Source organism: Oncorhynchus mykiss, chromosome 11 (genome assembly GCF_057628025.1).
Source record: "Oncorhynchus mykiss isolate SJ-2025 chromosome 11, ASM5762802v1, whole genome shotgun sequence".
Taxonomy (NCBI): Eukaryota; Metazoa; Chordata; class Actinopteri; order Salmoniformes; family Salmonidae; genus Oncorhynchus; species Oncorhynchus mykiss.
In genome coordinates this window covers 59,935,373-59,956,076 of record NC_143032.1, presented here as the reverse complement: position 1 = coordinate 59,956,076, position 20,704 = coordinate 59,935,373, and the positions used below count along the sequence as shown (strand labels likewise).

Sequence of the window (20,704 nt, the reverse complement as noted above, 5' to 3'; positions counted from 1 at the left end):
CTTATCAGGGGTTCCCAAACTTTTTCACTCAGGCCCCCCCTTCCAGCATTGTCTATTTCTATGGGCACAAGCACTGTTCATGACACAAATTGTTCACACCCCTCTTGTTGGGGGAGAGAACACTTGCAGATTTAAAGCTTATTTCCTGCAATTCTACACATTTTGTCATGGGTTGCAGAGAACATTTAGCAGTTTAAAGCTAATTTTCTTGCAATTCTATACATTTTGCCATGTCTAATGTGTATTCATGTGATATTTGCGTGACTCGAACTTTACAAAAACATCTATGGGCTAAAAAAAAACTATGTTTTGATCTGTACATTTCTGTACATTTCTGATAAGTTCTAAATAGCTCTCTGAGGTATGCAATGACTGACAGTACAAGAGGACAACTGATTATGCACCACCCACTTTCGAAATGGCACATTTTGCGTTCTACTATTACAACTTTCAAGAGTCAGTTGAAAGCCCCTGTGCCCCTGTGCCCCGCAGTTTGGGAAACCCCGCTCTATACATTACTCCTGGGTCATTTTGATGGTCTTTTCTAGGTGGTAGTATGTGGGGTGGCAGGGTAGCCTAGTGGTTAGAGCGTTGGACTAGTAACCGGAAGGTTGCAAGTTCAAACTCCCGAGCTGACAAGGTACAAATCTGTCGTTCTGCTCCTGAACAGGCAGTTAACCCACTGTTCCCAGGCTGTCATTGAAAATAAGAATTTGTTCTTAACTGACTTGCCTGGTTAAATAAAATAAAAAAACTGAAAGGTTGCTTGTTCAAATCCCTGAGCTGACAAGGTAAAAACGTGTCACGTGTCATTTTCCTCCTGAACAAGGCAGTTAACCCACTGTTCCTAAATAAGAATTTGTTCTTAAGTCACTTGCCTAGTTAAATAAAGATAAAATGTAAGAGAAATCTCTCAGTTGTAGGTTATATTCTGCTATAGGAGGGGTGAGGTCATATGGGGGATGGATGGCTAGTGTTTTTTTTCTGTTTCTGTTAGTGGTTGTCATAGTGATGTGTCCAGCATCCTCTCCTCAGTCTTGGTTGTTCAGAGGGTGACTGAAGGGTAAGACTGAAGAGCAGGAAGCCTCTGCTGCTGGTTCTCCTGTCAGAGAGAGAGGGGGATGAGAAGTGGGCTAGGAGAACAAGTGAAGGTGACAAGGCAAGGGATAGAGAGGTGGAGAGACCAATGGGAGGGCCATTAGTAACAGCTGGTGCTCCTCGTTATCAATGCAAAACGTTTATGCAGATATTATAGAGATATTTATCCTGTACATGATTCAGTTATCCTGTACATGATTCAGCTTTGGCAACATATGTTGCTTTAGGAATGCCATTTAGACGGATTAAGCTGTTTGGATATGAAATAGAGGGGGAAAGAAAACAAAGGACATGAGAGAGAAAAAACTGACGGACAAGGGAGAGTGAGAAGTTGAGAGAGAGAGAGAGAGAGAGAGAGAGAGAGAGAGAGAGAGAGAGAGAGAGAGAGAGAGAGAGAGAGAGAGAGAGAGAGAGAGAGAGAGAGAGAGAGAGAGAGAGAGAGAGAGAGAGAGAGAGAGAGAGAGAGAGAGAGAGAGAGAGAGAGAGAGAGAGAGAGAGAGAGAGAGAGAGAGAGAGAGAGAGAGAGAGAGAGAGAGAGAGAGAGAGAGCATGAGGGAGGGAGGGTAGGCAGAGGAAGAGGGAGGGCCAGACAGTGAGAAAAAGGGCTAGTTTATCTCTGTCTCCCTTAACCCCGCTCTCACTCTCTCTCTCTCTCTCTCTCTCTCTCTCTCTCTCTTTCTCTGTGTGTTCTGCCTGACCTCTGTGGTGATTGTGGGGGGTGCTCGTTCCAGCACAGTTCCGTCACCCAGCCCAGAGAGAAGAATGCCCTTGCTTTCCCCGTCCCTCCCTGCTTCCCCCGTCCCTCCCTGCTTCCCCCGTCTCTCCCTGCTTCCCCCATCCTCCCTGCTTCCCCCGTGTCCATCCCCGTCCCTGCCTGCTTCCCCCGTCTCTCCCTGCTTCCCCCGTCTCTCCCTGCTTCCCCCGTCTCTCCCTGCTTCCCCCATCCTCCCTGCTTCCCCCGTGTCCATCCCCGTCTCTTCCTGCTTCCCCCTTCTCTTCCTGCTTCCCCCGTCTCTCCCTGCTTCCCCCGTGTCCATCCCCGTCTCTCCCTGCTTCCCCCTTCTCTTCCTGCTTCCCCCGTCTCTCCCTGCTTCCCCCGTGTCATCCCCGTCTCTCCCTTCATCCCCGTCTCTCCCTGCTTCCCCCGTCTCTCCCTGCTTCCCCCGTCTCACCCTGCATCCCCCGTGTCCATCCCTGCATCCCCCGTGTCCATTCCTGCTTCCCCCGTGTCCATCCCTGCTTCCCCCGTGTCCATCCCTGCATCCCCCGTGATCAACCCTGCATCCCCCGTGTCCATCCCTGCTTCCCCCGTGTCCATCCCTGCATCCCCCGTGTCCATCCCTGCATCCCCCGTGTCCATCCCTGCATCCCCCGTGTCCATCCCTGCATCCCCCGTGTCCATCCCTGCATCCCCCGTGTCCATTCCTGCTTCCGCCATCTGTCCCTGCTTCTCCCCGTCCCTCCATGCTTCCCCTCATCCCTCCCTGCCTCCCCCCCTCCCTTTTCCCCTCATCCCTCCCTGCTTTCCCCCCTGTTCCTCCCTGCTTCCTCCCCGTCCCTCCTTGCTTCCCCCGTCCCTCCCTGCTTCCCCCGTCCCTCCCTGCCTCCCCCCCGTCCCTCCCTTTTCCCCTCATCCCTCCCTGCTTTCCCCCCTTGTTCCTCCCTGCTTCCTCCCCGCCCCTCCTTGCTTCCCCCGTCCCACTGCTCCCCTCATCTCTTATCCTCCCCTCCAGCACCTCTCCAGCCGCTTCAACTGTTTGTTTTCGCAGATATCAGAGGACGTTTATACAGTCCAGACATAACCACACAATGAGAAACAAAGCTACAGCTAACTGCCAAAGGCCCCTCACATCTCTCACACAAATACCTCCACATAGATAGATAGGCAAAAGACCACAGACATCAGTGGAAGGCCTAGACCTACGTACAGTATGTCATGCACACAGGTTAAGTTACAGTAGTGTTAGGGTGAGCTGTATTTGAGTGTGCTTGTGGATAAGGTAAGGAGTGTGGGGGTCTGTGTTTAATTTGGGGGTCTCAGTACCCAGTTCACATTAAAACTGACCATCCTACCGATCCTTGACTTCGGCGATGTCATTTACAAAATAGCCTCCAACACTACTCAGCAAATTGGTTGCAGTCTATCACAGTGCCATCCGTTTTGTCACCAAAGCCCCATATACCACCCACCACTGCGACCTGTATGCCCTCGTTGGCTGGCCCTCGCTTCATATTCGTCGCCAAACCCACTGGCTCCAGGTCATCTACAATATTTTGCTAGGTAAAGCCGCGCCTTATCTCAGCTCACTGGTCACCATAGCAGCACCCAGCAGGTATATTTCACTGGTCACCCCCAAAGCAAATTCCTACTTTGGCTGCCTTTCCTTCCAGTTCTCTGCTGCCAATGACTGGAACGAATTGCAAAAATCACTGAAGACTCATATCTCCCTCACTAACTTTAAGCACCAGCTGTCAGGGCAGCTCACAGATCACTGCACCTGTACATAGCCCATCTGTAAATAGCCCATCCAACTACCTCATCCCCATACTGTTATATTTTTTTTTTGCTCCTTTGCACCCCAGTATCTCTACTTGCACATTCATCTTCTGCACATCTATCACTCCAGTGTTTAATTGCTAAAGTGTAATTATTTTGCCACTATGGCCAATTTATTGCCTTACCTCCCTTATCTTACCTCATTTGCACACAGTGTATATAGACTTGTTTCTGTTGTGATATTGACTGTATGTTTGTTTAATCCATGTGTAACTCTGTTTTGTGTCGCACTGCGTTGCTTTATCTTGGCCAGATCGCAGTTGTAAATGAGAACTTGTTCTCAACTAGCCTACCTGGTTAAATAAAGGTGAAATAAAAAATAACAAAAATTAAAAAACATATTAGGCACTGGCAGTAATTGGCTGACCAGATGGTAGCTTTTAATGAGTGTGTGCGTGTTTGTGTGTGTGTGTGTGTGTGTGTGTTTCCGTGCGTGTGTGTGTTTCCGTGCCCCTACAACCCTGCCTTCTCAGTCAGACAGGAAGGATTACTATGAAAGCCCTCACCCTTCCTAATCATATCTAGATCCTCCTACTAACACCAAGCTGCCACCTGACTGGCTGTTAAGGACACCTCTCATCCCTCTATCCCCCCCTTTGGTTTAGCACACAGCCCGTACACCTTACATGTTGAATAATACTGACCCATTCTTATACAATACTCTCTCATTCACTTCTTCTGAGAGGGAACATCCCCTCACCTTCCCACCACACACTAACAGTACTTTTAGAAGTGGGCCAGTACAAGTTATGTGAGCTGTGTCTGAGGTGTTATGTAAAGACTATTCCAGGGCCTTGACTAGGTCATCCCATGCTGCTAATGGCTGCTGCCTCCTACAGGACATCCCCCCTGGCACCTCTGGACCTCAGCCCCTGGTCCCCTAATCAGTCACATGTGTGTCACACCACCTGGCCTCCCTCAGAGAGCAGAGCAGAACACTGGGGGCTAACGGAGGGAACGGATCCCTCATTACTGTAGCTAGCCCAGCTAGTGTTTTGCTTTCTGATGTCAAACGTATTATCTGGCCTTAGAGGAGGTGAGGTCACTTCCTAGAGGCCAGGCCAACCTAGACACAGGATGTTGTGCTGCTGCTCACTGAAGTGTCAGTAGAGACCGTGAAGAGTGTGAAGGAGAGAGAGTAAGGGGCGCTCCCACCAGTGGCTGTCTGTGCCGTTTAAGATTAGAGAGGACAACTTTTTTTATGAGCATGGTCTTACTTCAATTACAGTTTATGTAACCCACCGCCTGGATTTGGTCCTATGTAGCAACATTTGAAAGTTTTTTTTTACATTTGATACAAATAGAGACTAAGAGCTAGAAAATGGTATATCATACACTGCAGTTGAGGAACAATGGGAAAGTAAATATGCTATGAAAGGTGGAACACTTTTGAGAAAATTGCCCTTGAATGTTTTGATACACCTACTGGAGAGCTCTTCTTGGTCTACACCGGTTCAGCATCATTCACACCCTCTTGAGCTTTAGCCCCACCCATCTCTTTAAGGATTCACATCCATATGCTAAACAGAGAGAGTAGTGTGGTAAACAACCAAAGATTTCAAGACTAAAGGTGGTAAAAGTAGTAGCCCACAATAAGGAAAAACTCCAGGTAAAAACAGATTTGATCTGTTCCTTGACCTACAGTTGAAGTTGGAAGTTTACATACACTTAGGATGGAGTCATTAAAACTTGTTTTTCAACCACTCCACATTTCTTGTTAACAAACTTTAGTTTTGGCAAATCGTTTAGGACATCTACTTTGTGCATGACTCAAGTAATTTTTCCAACAATTTCACTTATAATCCACTGTGTCACAATTCCAGTGGGTCAGAAGTTTACATACACTAAGTTGACTGTGCCTTTAACTTCTTACGGCTGAAATCCCGCTAACGAGATCAATATGATAACAGCCAGTGAATGTGCCAAACAACAGAAATCTCAAAAATAAAATTCCTCAAACATACAAGTCTTTTACACCATTTTAAAGATAAACTTGTTCTTAATCCCACCACAGTGTCCGATTTTAAAAATGCTTTACGACGAAAGCACACCAAATGATTATGTTAGGTCAGTACCTAGTCACAGAAAAACACAGCCATTTTTACAGCCAAAGAGAGGAGTCACAAAAAGCAGAAATAGAGATCAAATTAATCACTAACCTTTGATGATCTTCATCAAATGACACTCATAGGACTTCATGTTACACAATACATGTATGTTTTGTTTGATAAAGTTCATATTTATGTAAAACAATCTCAGTAGACATTGGCGCGTTATGTTAACTAGTTCCAAAAACATCCGTTGATATTGCAGAGAGCCACATCATTTTACAGAAATACTCATTATAAATGTCGATGAAAATACAATTGTTAGACATGGAAATATAGATATACCTTTCCTTAAGGAAAGGCTGTGTCAGATTTAAAAAAACTTCACGCTCAGAAAAATATATTTTTTTTATCCACCATGTTGGAGTCAACAGAAATCAGAAATAACATTATAAATATTCCCTTACCTTTGATGATCTTCATCAGAATGCACTCCCAGGAATCCTAGTTCCACAATAAATGTTGGATTTGTTTGATATTGTCCATTATTTATGTCCAAGTAGCTACTTTTGCTAGGGCGTTTAGTACACTAATCCAAACGCTCGTGCAGGTCCAGCCGAACGTCGGACGAAAACTTCAAAAAGTTATATTACAGGTCGTAGAAACATTTCAAACTAAGTATAGAGAATGTTTAGGATGTTTAGGATGTTTTTATCATAAATCTTCAATAACGTTCCAACCGGAGAATTCCATTGTCTGTAGAAAAGCCATGGAACGCAGGTCGCTAATCATGTGAAATGCGCATGACCAGGACCTGGCTCTCTGCCAGACTACTGACTCAAAGAATTCTCATCCGGCCCCACATTACAGTAGAAGCCTCAATCAAGTTTCTAAAGATGGTTGACATCGAGTGGAAGCCTTAGGAAATGCAACATAACCAATATCCCACTGTGTATTCAATAGGGGCTGGGTTGAAAATTGACCAACCTCAGATTTCCCACTTCCTGTTTGGATTTCTTCTCAGGTTTTTGCCTGCCATATGAGTTCTGTTATACTCAGACATCATTCAAACAGTTTTAGAAACTTCAGAGTGTTTTCTATCCAATACTACTAATAATATGCATATATAAGCAACTGGGACTGAGGAGCAGGCCGTTTACTCTGGGCACCTCTCGGCAACTTTTATCCAAGCTACTCAATACTACCCCTGCAGCCATAAGAAGTTAATGCAAACGCTGTGTCAGATTTTTAAAAAAAACTTTACGGAAAAAGCACACCATGCAATAATCTGAGTACGGCGCTCAGACACAAAAACAAGCCATACAGATACCCACCATGTTGTGGAGTCAACAGAAGTCAGAAATAGCATTATAAATATTCACTTACCTTTGATCTTCATCATAATGCACTCCCAGGAATCCTACTTCCACAATAAATGTTTGTTTTGTTCGATAAATCCATAATTTATGTCCAAATTCCTCCTTTTTGTTTGAGCGTTTAGTTCACAAATCCAAAATCACGACTCGCAGTCCAGACAAAAAGTCAAAAAGTTCCGTTACAGTTCGTAGAAACATGTCAAACGATGTATAGAATCAATCTTTATGATGTTTTTATCATAAATCTTCAATAATGTTTCAACTGGAGAATTCCTTTGTCTTTAGAAATACAATGGAACGCAGCTACCTCTCACGGGTGTGCGCCTGACTGAGCTCAAGGCACTGTGCCAGACCTCTGGTTGAAACTGCTTTCATTCTCTCCTTCTTCGCAATGGAAGCCTAAAACAAGGTTCTAAAGACTGTTGACCTAGTGGAAGCCTTAGGAAGTGCAATCGGACCAAATGTACACTGTATCTTGGATAGGCAAAGACTTGAAAAACTACAAACCTCAGATTTCCCACTTCCTGGTTGGATTTTTTCAGGTTTTTGCCTGCCATATGAGTTCTGTTATACTCACAGACATCATTCAAACAGTTTTAGAAACTTCAGAGTGTTTTCTATCCAGATCCACTAATAATATGCAACTGGGACTGAGTAGCAGGCAGTTTACTCTGGGCACGCTTTTCATCCAAACGTGAACATGCTGCCCCATATCCCAAACAGGTTAAACAGCTTGGAAAATTATGTCATGGCTTTAGAAGTTTCTGAAAGGCTAATTGACATCATTTGAGTCAATTGGAGGTGTGTACTTGTGGATATATTTCAAGGCCTACCTTCAAACGCAGTGCCTATTTGCTTGACATCATGGTAAAATCAGAAGAAATCAGCCAAGACCTTCACAAGTCTGGTTCATCCTTGGGAGCCATTTCCAAATGCCTGAAGGTACCACATTCATCTGTTCAAACAATAGTATGCAAGTATAAACACCATGGGACCATGCATCCTTCATACCGCTCAGGAAGGAGACGCGTTCTGTCTCCTAGAGATGAACGTACTTTGGTGCGATAAGTGCAAATCAATCCCAGAGCCACAGCAAAGGACCTTGTGAAGATGATGGAGGAAACAGGTACAAAGTATCTATATCCACAGTAAAATGAGTCCTATATTGACATAACCTGAAAGGCTGCTCAGCAAGGAAGAAGCCACTGCTCCAAAACCGCCATAAAAAAGCCAGACTATGGTTTACAACTGCACATGGGAACAAGATCGTACTTTTTGGAGAAATGTCCTCTGGTCTGATGAAACAAAAATAGAACTGTTTGGCCGTAATGACCATCGTTATGTTTGGAGGAAAAGGGGGGGGCTTGCAAGCCAAACAACACCATCCCAACTGTGAAGCACGGGCGTGGCAGCATCAAGTTGTGGGGGTGCTTTGCTGCAGGAGGGACTGGTGCACTTCACAAAATAGATGGCATCATGAGGATGGAAAATTACGTGGATATATTGAAGCAACATCTCAAGACATCAGTCAGGAAGTTAAAGCTTGGTCGCAAATGGATCTTCCAAATGGACAATGACCCCAAGCATACTTCCAAAGTTGTGTCAAAATAGTTTAAGGACAACAAAGTCAAGGTATTGGAGTGGCCATCACAAAGCCCTGACCTCCATCCTATAGAACATTTGTGGGCAGAACTGAAAAAGTGTGTGTGAGCAAGGAGGCCTACTAACCTGACTCAGTTACACCAGCTCTGTCAGGAGGAATGGGCCAAAATTCACCCAACTTATTGTGGGAAGCTTGTGGAAGGCTACCCGAAACGTTTGACCCAAGTTGAACAATTTAAAGGCAATGCTACCAAATACTAATTGAGTGTATGTAAACTTCTGACCCACTGGGAATGTGATGAATGTGATGAAATATAAGCTGAAATAACTCATTCTCTCTACTATTATTCGGAAAATAAAGTGGTGATCCTAACTGACCTAACAGGGAATTTCTACTAGGATTAAATGTCAGAATTTTTGAAAAACTGAGATGAAATGTATTTGGCTATGGTGGATGTAAACTTCAACTGTTCATCCTATATGCTAAATTCAGGGCATCAATGTTGTTAAGAAAGTTAGCAAAACTTTTGGAGTTCTCGATTGCTAACGTTGTGTTTTTCAAAAACGCTGTAGTAGAAAGGACTATCAACACATACTGAGCAGCTTACGTTATAGATAGAAGCATGCTACATGGCAGACCAATCCAAACTCATCTCCCGGCATATCCAGCCCATCCATTATCTCAGCCAATCATGGCTAGCGAGAAGGTTCCCGCTTTTTCCGTGGCTAAACCAACGAGGCTCATAATTTAACAATTACATTCATATTTACAGATGGTATATCAGTTTATTATTAAGGCACATGAAAGTTCACGTTCCAGAAGGCATTTCTGCCCAAAAACGCATTTAGATAAAAATACATTAAAAAGATGTTCAAATCCCTCTCTTCTGGAGTAGTGATGTGCAATATACGCCTAGCTTCCTGAAACAGGTCACATATTGGATGACTGTCATTCATATTCCAGTCATCCAGCTCATTGTAACATTGATAGGTTTAGGCTACTACATGATACTCACATTTTCCCTATACCCATCATGAGGTTGCTACAACCTAGCCTACAAATGAAAGTTTATAATGTAGGTGCACAGGTCGAGAGATAAATTGGAAAAATCAAGGTGACAGACAGTGACAAATTCAATACCGCCTTGCACACTCTTGCCTGCTTCCAGCTGATCAGGAGTGTAATCATTAGTCCAAACAGTTGCAAAATGTACATTTTTGCATCTAAAACTAGAGTTTCTATTGGACAAATTCAGGTAAGTCCTTCCCTATTTGGTTCCGTTTGCTTCCATTTAAGAAACGGTTTGCAACAGAATCAGCGGAATGAATCCACCCTGATCACCCACACACACAGTTCACATTCATTGCAGCCACATACAGCATGATCACTTTGCTCGTTGTATAATTCCTTCTTGCAACTACGAGCTCTCCTCCTCTCACCTTTTCCCTTTGCTTGTGGACTTATGTGCACAACACAACAGCTGTCTGTGACCAGGCGAAAAAACCTCTCCAAACTATCAGGTATCAAGGTAACACCCAAGTGCAGACTGTGTGAAGTAACAATGTTTATTGTAACAGGGGCATGCAAATAACAGTACCCCCCCCCCCTCACACACACACACACACACACACCACCACCACCAGAACCTGGCGTTCCACCTGGGCGGATACCTGGTTGACTGGGGTACCGGCAGTGAAAGTCGGCGATGAGGGCCGGGTCCAGGATGTCTTTAGTGGGAACCCAGCACCTCTCCTCTGCGCCATAACCCTCCCAGTCAACCAGATACTGGAAACCCCTGCCCCGTGGTTGAACCCTCAGGAGGCGTTTCACCGTGTATGCTGGCTGGCCATCAATGACATGGGGGGAGGGATGGGCCTTTAAACAGAAGACAAGGGGAAGTCAGAAATGGTTTTGACTCTAGACACAGAAAAGGTAGGAAAAATACAGAGGGTACAGGGAAACAGAGGACAAACAGCAGAGGGGCTAATGATCTTAGAGTGGGGGGAAAAGGTCTCTGCTTTTGGGGGTGTAGCCGCAGCACTATAGCGGCGGGCCAACACCTCAGGCTTGACTCTCTTGGATATCGGTCGGTGTTGCGGAAGCGAAGTGGCCTGGGCCTTACTGAACTCCTCCCGGAGGTCCTGGTACTCTGCGGAGCTTGCAGAGAGGTCCGGGGCAATTTCCAAGCCCCAGGAAGATGTCCCGCGGCAGGCAGAGCTGACTTCAGGCAATGAGTGTGGCAGGACAGGAATCCCAATACCACGGCAACCTGCAAAAGTCTCAACCAGCAGGATTTGGATCGTCTCACTGTGGTTCCCCAACACTCGTAGGTTGACAGGGGTGTTCTGGTGGGTGACCCGGCCTATAGAGCGCCCGTTGACGCAGTGCTCTAACACCCATGGTAATGTAGAGGGGTTGAGTGGGGATGCCCAGCTCGGACGCCACGGTAACGTCCATGAGACTCACATCAGCCCCCGAGTCGATGAGTACCTGGAGAGACTTGGACTGGTCGCCCCACAGCAGAGTGGCATGGAGAGGGGTGCGAGTAAGGGGAGAAGAACAATTATCTTTAAGACCCACCAGAGTACTCACTCCAACAAATAAGCTAGGTCTCTTGAAGGGACAGGTAGACACAAAATGACCTGGCAGTACCGCAATACAGGCAACTCTGGATCTCAAGTCTGCGTAAGCTTTCGGCTGGAGACAGCCCAGCCCTACCGAGCTGCATTGGCTCGGAAAGAGGTGAATCGGCAGTCTCCGGAGGCTCTTGGAGGGACTCTTGTAAGCTCGGATCCTCTTGGGGACGTAGACGCTGGGGACTTCCGGGGGTTCATCAGCTGAGAGGTGGGCTGCCAGCTCATCCTTTATCTCCTCCGATTATCCGTGCAGGAACGTGTCCAGGTAGCCTCCGATGCTAGCGTGCGGAACTCCACCGCATAGTCTGCCACACTGAGGGTGTCCAGCCGAAGCTGGAGTAACTTCCGGGCAGCCTCTCTCCCAGACAACGGAGCCTCAAACTTTTCTCACCTCCGCCACGAATACCTCCAGACTGAGGTAGATGGCGGATTGTTGTTCCCACACCCCATGGCCCAGGCGAATGCCCTCCCAGACATCAGCGTAATAATGTATGCTATCTTCGTAGGGAACGAAGAAGGCTGCAGCTCGGAAATGATGGAGCACTGGGAGAGAAAGGCCCGGCAGATTTGGGAATCTCCATTGTAGTGCTCCGGGGGAGGTAAGTGCGGTTCCCGGGAAACCGGGGTGACGGCGCTGCTACCAGCCGGGTAACAGAGGGGCTGGGAGGTTACTGTCGTGGTAAGCTGCCTAGTAGGCAATCCATGGAATTACTCCCACTATGCTTTCAAGGCTAGGTTGTGACTTTCGGCCACGTCCTGAAATCCTTCCATCAGACCGCGAAGCAACTCCTTGTGCCTACCAATGGTGGCTCCTTGGGAGGAGATGGCGTTGCGGGGCTGGTCCAAGTCTGCTGGATCAGTCAGGGCCAGTTATCAAGGTAGACCCAAGTGCGGACTGTGTGAAGTAACTATGTTTATTGTAACAACAGGGGCAGGCAAACGACAGGTCACGGCATGCAGGGGTTGATAATCCAGCGTAGGAGCAAAGATACAGGACGGCAGGCAGGGTCAGGGACAGGCAGAGTTCATTAATCCAGAGGTGGAGCAAAGGTACAGGATGGCAGGCAGGCCCAGGGTCAGGCACAGGCAGAGTGGTCAGACGGGCGGGCTCAGAGTCAGGACAGAGAAGGGTCAAAAACCAGGAGGGTGAGAAAAAGAGAGACTAGGGAAAAGCAGGAGCTAAGAAGACAAACACAGGTAAGCTTGACAAGCAAGACGAACTGGCACAGACAGACAGAAAACTCAGGTATAAATACCCAGAGGATAAGTGGGGAAGATGGGTGACACCTGGAGGGTGTGGAGACAAGCACAAGGACAGATGAAACAGATCAGGGCGTGACTCATACAATAGCCACTAACCGCTACCCAGCCTACATCGTTATCACCATATTAGCTAACGTCATAGTCAACAAAGCTACTACAACTAACGCATTAGTAAACCATGTGTACAATCAAGCAGTACAGTGCACAGCAATCAGTTTAACAGTTAAAACCTCAAGCTTACCTTGAGTTGAAAGAGTTGCTTTGTTGGATAACCTTAGCCAGCTAGCTAACATAAATAGCATTCATCTGTTTGAGTCAGGTTGTTGAGTAGGCTAAATTAGCTGCCTTAGCTAGCTAAGTAAGTGAAAGGTAAACTAAAAAAAAAAAATCTCTCTGTCTGTCTCTTTGCTGCTTTGAGTCAACTACTCAACCCACTTAATGCACCGCAGTGCTAGCTAGCTGTAGCTTCTACTTTCAGTACTATATTAATTATCTGATCTTTTGATTGAAAGACAACATGTCAGTTCATGCTGCAAGATCTCTGGTGGGTTGGAGGACATCCTCTGGAAGTCTTCCTAATTGCTGTGTAAGCATATGGAAGGGGATGAGAACCATGAGCCTCCTTAGCTTTGTATTGGTCAATAACTGTCTTCCGGTTACACCATGGTGCTACCCTAGAGAGTGCTGTTGAGGCTACTGTAGATCTACATTGTAAAACAGTGTGTTTAAATCTGTTATTTGGTGACATTAATATATTTCGTATACTTTTATCTAAAAAGGATAACTTTCACTATTGTTTCACTGTTTTAATTTTCATGAATTCACTGAGTAGGATGGTCCTCCCCTTCCTCCTCTGAGGAACCTCCACTGGCTCACACATACAGTACACAAACCTCCATCTTAGCACTTTATTAGTAATTATGCCCTTTACCTCAATGCAGGTAGCAATTCCCCAGAATAGGTGGTGTTCTCACACACACATTATACCGCTTGTCTATCCATGTGTTACTCCAGTGTAACTACTACTAGCCTTTCACCCAGTACAGTACAGTGCAGTACAGTACAGTGCAGAGTGGCCTGGCTGTGTCCTGTGATGGAGCAGCAGAGAGAGACAGAAGACAGAGATCTTACTACAACATGAATATAGTAGCACTACTATTGGCCTATCCCCCAGCGCAGTGCAGTGCAAAGTTGCCTGGCTGTGTCCTGTGATGGAGGAGCAGAGAGAGACAGAAGACAGAGATCTTCCTGGGAGCGTTCTCCATTAATCACAGGCAGTAATTGGATCCTGTTTTTATCAGTAGAGGCGCAACGCACGGCCTCTCTTTCATCTCCTAATGCTCTGCCATGCAAGGCCCGGACTCTGCTGCTGCCTGCCAGACTGATGGTCCACCACTCCTCATTTCTACAGTTGGCCTAGTCACTGGCCTTAATCACACATATTGCTTATGACCACTATACCGGCCATTATGAGTTATTCACTTTCCACTTACTCTAGAGTATGGTCGTGACCAACGTCTCTGTTTTGGATAAATAAATTCCGCAAGCCATACAGCTTTCCTATGTTTTCAAATGATTACTGTTCTTAAAGATGGAATATCTTGAAGGGAATGAATGATGGTATAATTGGTTATGTGGATGTACCTTGTGGTTGTGTTAGAGAGGGACAGATACATGGAAGGACAGTCAGAGTGGGATGGGTGGTTTAAAAGGTGAGGGGGAAAGCTGCTGGTGTTATCTATGAGAGGGGGAACCTGGGAATGGCTCCTGGAGTGCAGTGTTCTGTCATCCGCGACCGTGACTCGTTCTGAGCTGCAGTCCAAGCCTGTGAGGTCATACTGTACCACAGAATTATTATTATTTTTTTTTTACTCGCAGACTTTGGAAATATCTTTAGCAGATTTTCAGCTGTCAGATATGCTGGACATATAACATAAACACACTCTCCTTTATCCAGCCATATGTGGCCCTGCCAAGTCCTTCCATACAGTAGGTTAATGTGGCCCCACCTGGTCTACTCTGGTTCTTAATAGCAACCGTCTGACTGAACAGCTTCATGTCATTCTCCTGATAAACTCTGCTGGTAAAACTAAACTGCCTCTCCTCTCCTGTGTTTGCATGTGACGTCCTAGTCTTAAATAGTAGGTTTAGCTTGAGTGAGGTAACCCCTAATTTGGGGTGTGAGTATTTAGGAGAAACTGAGGCAGGCTGGCGATGGTACACTCTGTAATTACGTTACCCTGTGATGTAAAAATGCTATTCTTCTGCTGCTGGCTCCCCCAACCCATTGGAAATCAGAAACCCAGCTAAAGAGGTTGGGTAGAGGGGAGAGCATTGGGGTCTAGAGGTCTAACTGCCCCTATACCACAACTCTTCTCCTCCTACCTCTCTGTCTTTGTTTGTCTACTCTGCCGTTTCCCTTGCTTGATCTGCTGAAAGGGATTTCCACTAACTAAACTAGCGTGGGGGGCCTGGTGGGTGTTCCTGGGGTCAGGGTTAGTCAGGGTTTGTCAGTGTTGGTCAGTGCTGGCCCAGCTTGGGGAGAAGGGGGAGGAGGAGGAGGAGGGGGACGAGGGGATTGGGGAAAAGGGTGTCAAGCCAAATTAGTGCAAGTACCTTTCTTTCCCCCTGTATCCACAGATGTCATAGAACAGCCCAGACCCACAGCCCCTGTGTATGGGTCTAGCAAGACCACACCAAGTCAAATCAAATTGTATTCATCATATGCTTCGTAAACAACAGGTATAGACTAACAGTGAAATGCTTACTTACCACCACAGCCATTAGCCTAGCTCCACATAAAGAAGAGTCTTTCCTCGTCTCATTGTGCTAGGCTCAGCCCCTGGTGGTGGTAGTGTAGCAGCCACTCTAACCTGCATGTGGTCCATCTATCCTGGTGTGCTGTAACGACACACAGCCAGCCTGTCTCTCCTTTCCTGGGCCCAGTGAGTCAGAACTGTTCTACACCGACGCACTTAGCCGTGAATCATGGAAAATGTACGGCTGAAAACAGCCAATGGGCCATGACCAGCCAGGAGAGGGAAACAAGGATGTGTGTGTGTTTGTGTGTGTGTGTTAAGTCTATAGCCTCAGCATCAGACAGTAAAGTATCTCACAATAGCAATCACTAAATGGACTAAAGGAATGTGGTTTGCATGGATTGTGGAGGTGAATGTATGTTAGATTGTCAGGTGATTTGTCCCATTGTCCGCAGTGCAGGCAGGTTGGTATGAGCCATCTAGCTTCAGGCTGCTACTGCGAGATTTATTGCTCTTAATTTGATTGTTGCAGCGCACAGCCTTATCTAATTAGTGTGTGTGTGTGTGTGTGGTGTGTGTGTGTGTGTGTGTGTGTGTGTGTGTGTGTGTGTGTGTGTGTGTGTGTGTGTGTGTGTGTGTCATGGCCTGTGGCTGTGTTTTGTGAGTTAGCAGGTTATGGTGTAATGGTGTATTTACTGATTTTGCCCCACCCCCAAGATACTATTGACCCAAAATGTAGTCTTGGGGCAGGCTCCCTGGAAAATACTGTGTGTGTGTTTGGTTTTACTATCCTTGTGGGGCTCAGAAGTTCATTTTGCCACAAGGAAAAAGGCTATTTTAGGTTTAGGGGTTAAGTTTAGGGTTACAATTGGGGTTAGAATTAGGATTAGGGGTTATGAGTTATGGTTAGGTTTGTGGTTAAGTTTAAGGGTTGGGGGTTAGGAAAATAGGATTTTGAATGGGAATCAGTTGTTCGGTCCACACAAGGATAGGTAAACAAACGTGTGTGTGTGTTGTAAATTGGAGGGTTGGTAAAGGCGTATTTGTGTTTGTGTGAGTGTGCTCTGCATTTGCTGCATTGTAGGTGATGCAGCGATGTGTCTCCCTAGTGGAGCACTTGGAGTGCTGTCAGAGAGATGAATGAGTGCTGTCATATTGACTACTGCTCTCTGCACTCTGCATCGCCACAGCCTTAACCCTCCATCCTCTCTCCTTCCTCTCTTCTCCTCTTCTCTCCTCTCTGCCCCATGCTCCATTTCTCCCCTCTCCTTCCTTATTTCCTATTTTTCTCCACTAGTACACCTTCCCTTTCTCTTTCCCACACTCCCTCCCTCAGCTACCTCACATCTCCTTCTGTCTACTTCCCCTGTCTCTCTCTCTCTCTCTCTTTTCCCCACCCATTTCTCTCCCCCTTTCACTTCTCTCTCCAGTTAACAGATCCTCAGACCCTCTCTTTACCTTATGATGCCCCCTAGAAAGCATCAGTACATTCCACGACTCTAGGATTCTATACTGTATATGGCCGTGCTGTTTGAATGGGCTGCTACATAGAGCAGCTGAGTCCGAATACTGTAGTAGAGGCTGAGATATTTACTGATCACAGTGTCGATACCGGGGAGTCAAAGGTTGTTGGTTAATGCTAACAACCTTTTTTTTAACATTGCCTGTCTCTAACCACTATCTGGCCTTATGTAGATTGAACTGCTCCTCGCAACTGGGAAGTCGAGTAATTTGTCTTGAATATTACACCTTGTCTGTTTTTCTCTCCCTAGCTACTGCAATCAATGGCAATTCAGATGGACAGATTAGAGAACAAATAAACAGTGACACGTTCCCGGGAGACTCCCCCCTGCTGACTGCCGGTGTTGTGCTGCGCTCTATGATTATAGATGACAACCCCGATACATACACAGCGTTCATCTGAGGAGGGGTGGGAGGGTTGGTTTAGGCAGGGGGGTGAAACTCAGTCTGTGGGGGTTCTACGGCAGGGCAGCGACTGCAGATATTTTAATCATTAGGAAAATCAAATGTCCAATCATCAATCTTGGCAGAAGAATTTGTGTCACCCGGGAAGGATGGAGGGAGAGAGGGATGAAGAGGGAAAGTGCCAACTCATCTTCCCTTGATAACAGCTGACGATAAGGGATGGAGGCCCATTAAAGACGTCAGCCAGCGGAAAGCTACTTCACATGGGTTTGATTGAAATGAATTGTGTGTCAGCGTGGCCAATTGAAATCTGCTCTCCCATGTGTTGCTTATGTTGTCAGTGTAGTTTTTACAGTCTGCCAGACTTTCTGGGCCCAGTTTAATAATTGGAGTGTATTATAGCATGTATGCCAGGGACTTGTAGGGGTGCCACTTCACTGTGACCCAATTGAACAAGTCCTGAGAGGTTTCTAATCTCCTAGCTCTGTACCTCGGTGCTTAATTGGTCATGCTCTCCAATGATTATCAGTTTGATTTTGTGACACTGCCTGATCCCCCTTGGTGTCTTCGCCTCTTCAGCGCTATCTAAAACGTATAGGGTGATGGCGCTGTGTCCATAACTTAATGATGAAACACGTCTATGTAGTTTTGCTGGTCAGCTACAGTGCAACAGGATTTCAGGGCTTTCAAAGTGAATCAGGTATCTACAGTAGAGTACAGGGTGATAGGAGACCTCCCACCCTAAGGTACAGCTGACGTGAGAACGTGGTTGGTTTCTCCAGCTCGCCCATTCATTCCCCTCCTCCTCGCCTCCCTTCGGCATACATCCAGCCATCTTCCAGGCTGGCCAGAGAGCCATTTAGAGCCCTGGAACTGCATCCTTTCTCTCCAGGCCGATCGATAGTGGAGCTGTCAGCAAGACGAATGGAGGCTTTAGGAAGTCAATTTTAATGAAGGAAGAAAGTAAAAGAGAGGAGTATGGGAGGGGGAGAAGACAGGGAACAGGAGAGGCAGGAGGGAGGGAGGTATAAAGGGAGAGAGGGAGAGGCAGAAGGGAGGGAGGTATAAAGGGAGAGAGGGAGAAAGAAGAAGAGAGGAGTATGGGAGGGGGAGAAGACAGGGAACAGGAGAGGCAGGAGGGAGGGAGGTATAAAGGGAGAGGGAGGAAGAAGAAGAGAGGAGTAAGGGAGGGGGAGAAGACAGGGAACAGGAGAAGGAGAGGCAGGAGGGAGGGAGGTATAAAGGGAGAGAGGGAGGAAGAAGAAGAGCATACGTGTGTGTGTGGGTGTGTGTGTGTGTGTGTGTGTGTGTGTGTATACTGTGTGTGTGTGTGTGCAGAGATGTGTGTGTACTTTGTGTATTGCTGTCTCAGGGGAAAGGGCTAGGGTCAGCTGGTGTAAGAACTATTTCTAGCCCAGCAGTGTGAAATGGCTCCTTGAATACACACTAACACAGAAACTCATATTACTGGACTGGGGAGATTTGATTTGACGTGCGAAACAAGACAACATCTATTAACTTGGCAAATGAGTCATGTCACCAGGTCTGTTCCCACAAGATGTTTTGACAAGGGACATCCTGGGTTATACTCAACAGATACTATCGAACATATTCCCAACACCTGTCAGTTTGGAGTATTGGCATATTCAGTGTGTCCTGTGGAGTAGTAGAGTTGTGTGTGTTGTTGTTAGGCTAGACCCTGTAGCTTCCGTCGATTCAGCCTGAAATCTGAAAGCTGCATGCTAATTGGTGATTAGGAGCAAGGTTCAGAGGTCAGGGACGGCCAATGCAGAAAATAAATGATGTCCTCTGGGCACTGCTCTATTCTAGCCCTGATTTTACACATTGGAACAATTACTAGCCTTGATTATCCCCGTGTCTGTGTTTAAATGGTTATTGATTCTGGACGTGGCCAAAGAATGGTTCCAACCCTGCAACAACCAGGGTCTCCCCTTTAGAGCCAGTCACTATAGTGATGCATAAAGGCACTCCAATGGCTTTGAAATGACCCGGCTGGGCCAGTGATAAGGTTAATGTGTTAGAGAAACACACAGCACGGTGGACAGAGTCCAGCTTGCAGTACAGCAGACAAAGGAGTGCATTTCTCTTCTCACTGCTGATATGTGTGCACTTCCTTCTCTGCTCCCACTTCCTCTCTGAAACGAGATACAGTATAAGCCAGGGGTATTCAACTCTTACCCAATGAGGTCCGCAGCCTGCTGGTTTTCTGTTCTATCTGGTCATTAATTGCACACACCTGGTGTCCCAGGTCTAAATCAGTCTCTGATTAGAGGAGAACAATGGGAAAATACAATGGCACTGGCTTCAAGTTCCAGAGTTGAGTTTGAGGGGTATAGGCTAATGACTATCCATCCTATCCACCCCTTCTCTCTCTCTCTCTCTCTCTCTCTCTCTCGCTCTCTCTCTCTCTCTCTCTCTCTGTCTCCCTGTCTCTGTCTCTCCCTCTCTCTCTCTCTCTCTCTCTGTCTCCTCCCTGTCTCTGTCTCTGTCTCCCTGTGTCTCTGTCTCCCTGTCTCTGTCTCTCTCTCTCTCTCTCTCTCTCTCTCTCTCTCTCTCTCTCTCTCTCTCTCTCTCTCTCTCTCTCTCTCTCTCTCTCTCTCTCTCTCTCTCTCTCTCGGTGTACTTCTTCAACAGCCAAGTCAAGGTTTTCACCAAACTCAGTGCTCTGTTGCTCTCCTCCTCTTTCTGTTAGCATGTGATGAGTTTCTCTTTGGAGAGATAGTGGAATTCAGAAGGTTTGGTGGAGGTGAATTGTGTGTGTGAGATGGGTCCTGTGTGAAACACTCTCCGGTAGTATGAGGAATCCGCTGGGCTCCCAGAAAGTGAGGTCAGAGCAGCTCGGAGCGTTTGATGTGTGCATTATATATAGCTGCTGCACACTGAGGGACTGGGGAGACTGCATTTTTGCAGGGTGAGAAAATGGTCTTGCGCAAGACTCCCTGACATAATAACCATAGAGGGGAATCACTGTTCCCCGGTTTGCCTATAGCAGCCCTCACTGTATACACACCAGCTCCTTCAACTCTCTCTCTCTGTTTCTTTTTTTTCTCTCTCGTTCTCTGTCTCGCTTTCAGTCTCTTCAGCTTTTGTCCCCAGCTACAGCAGTGTCAGCATTCCTGGCTCTGTGGCATGGTATTTAAACCAAACCTCTCTCGCTCTCCCTCTCCCTCTCTCTCTCTCTCTCTCTCACTCTTGGATGTCTGTGTGTGTAGGTGGAATGTGTCTGTGTGGAAAATGCTAACAGAATGCAATAAAATGAAGAGAAAATATGAGGCCCCCAGTGAGTGAAATGAAAATACTCCATCTTGTGTGGGGATGGGAAGCCTACAAGAAAGGCTTCTGCTCTGTCTTGCACACAACAATCTGATCACGTACAAACACACACTCTATTACGAATATCATTTACACACACACTTC

General features: G+C 46.5%; 1 protein-coding gene across 4 annotated transcripts in view; it reads left to right on the top strand.

Annotated features, from left to right (window-relative positions):
* LOC110535069 (tetratricopeptide repeat protein 28) overlaps positions 1-20,704 on the top strand; it is a 330,426-nt gene that overhangs the window by 225,480 nt on the left and 84,242 nt on the right. The window lies entirely within an intron of this gene.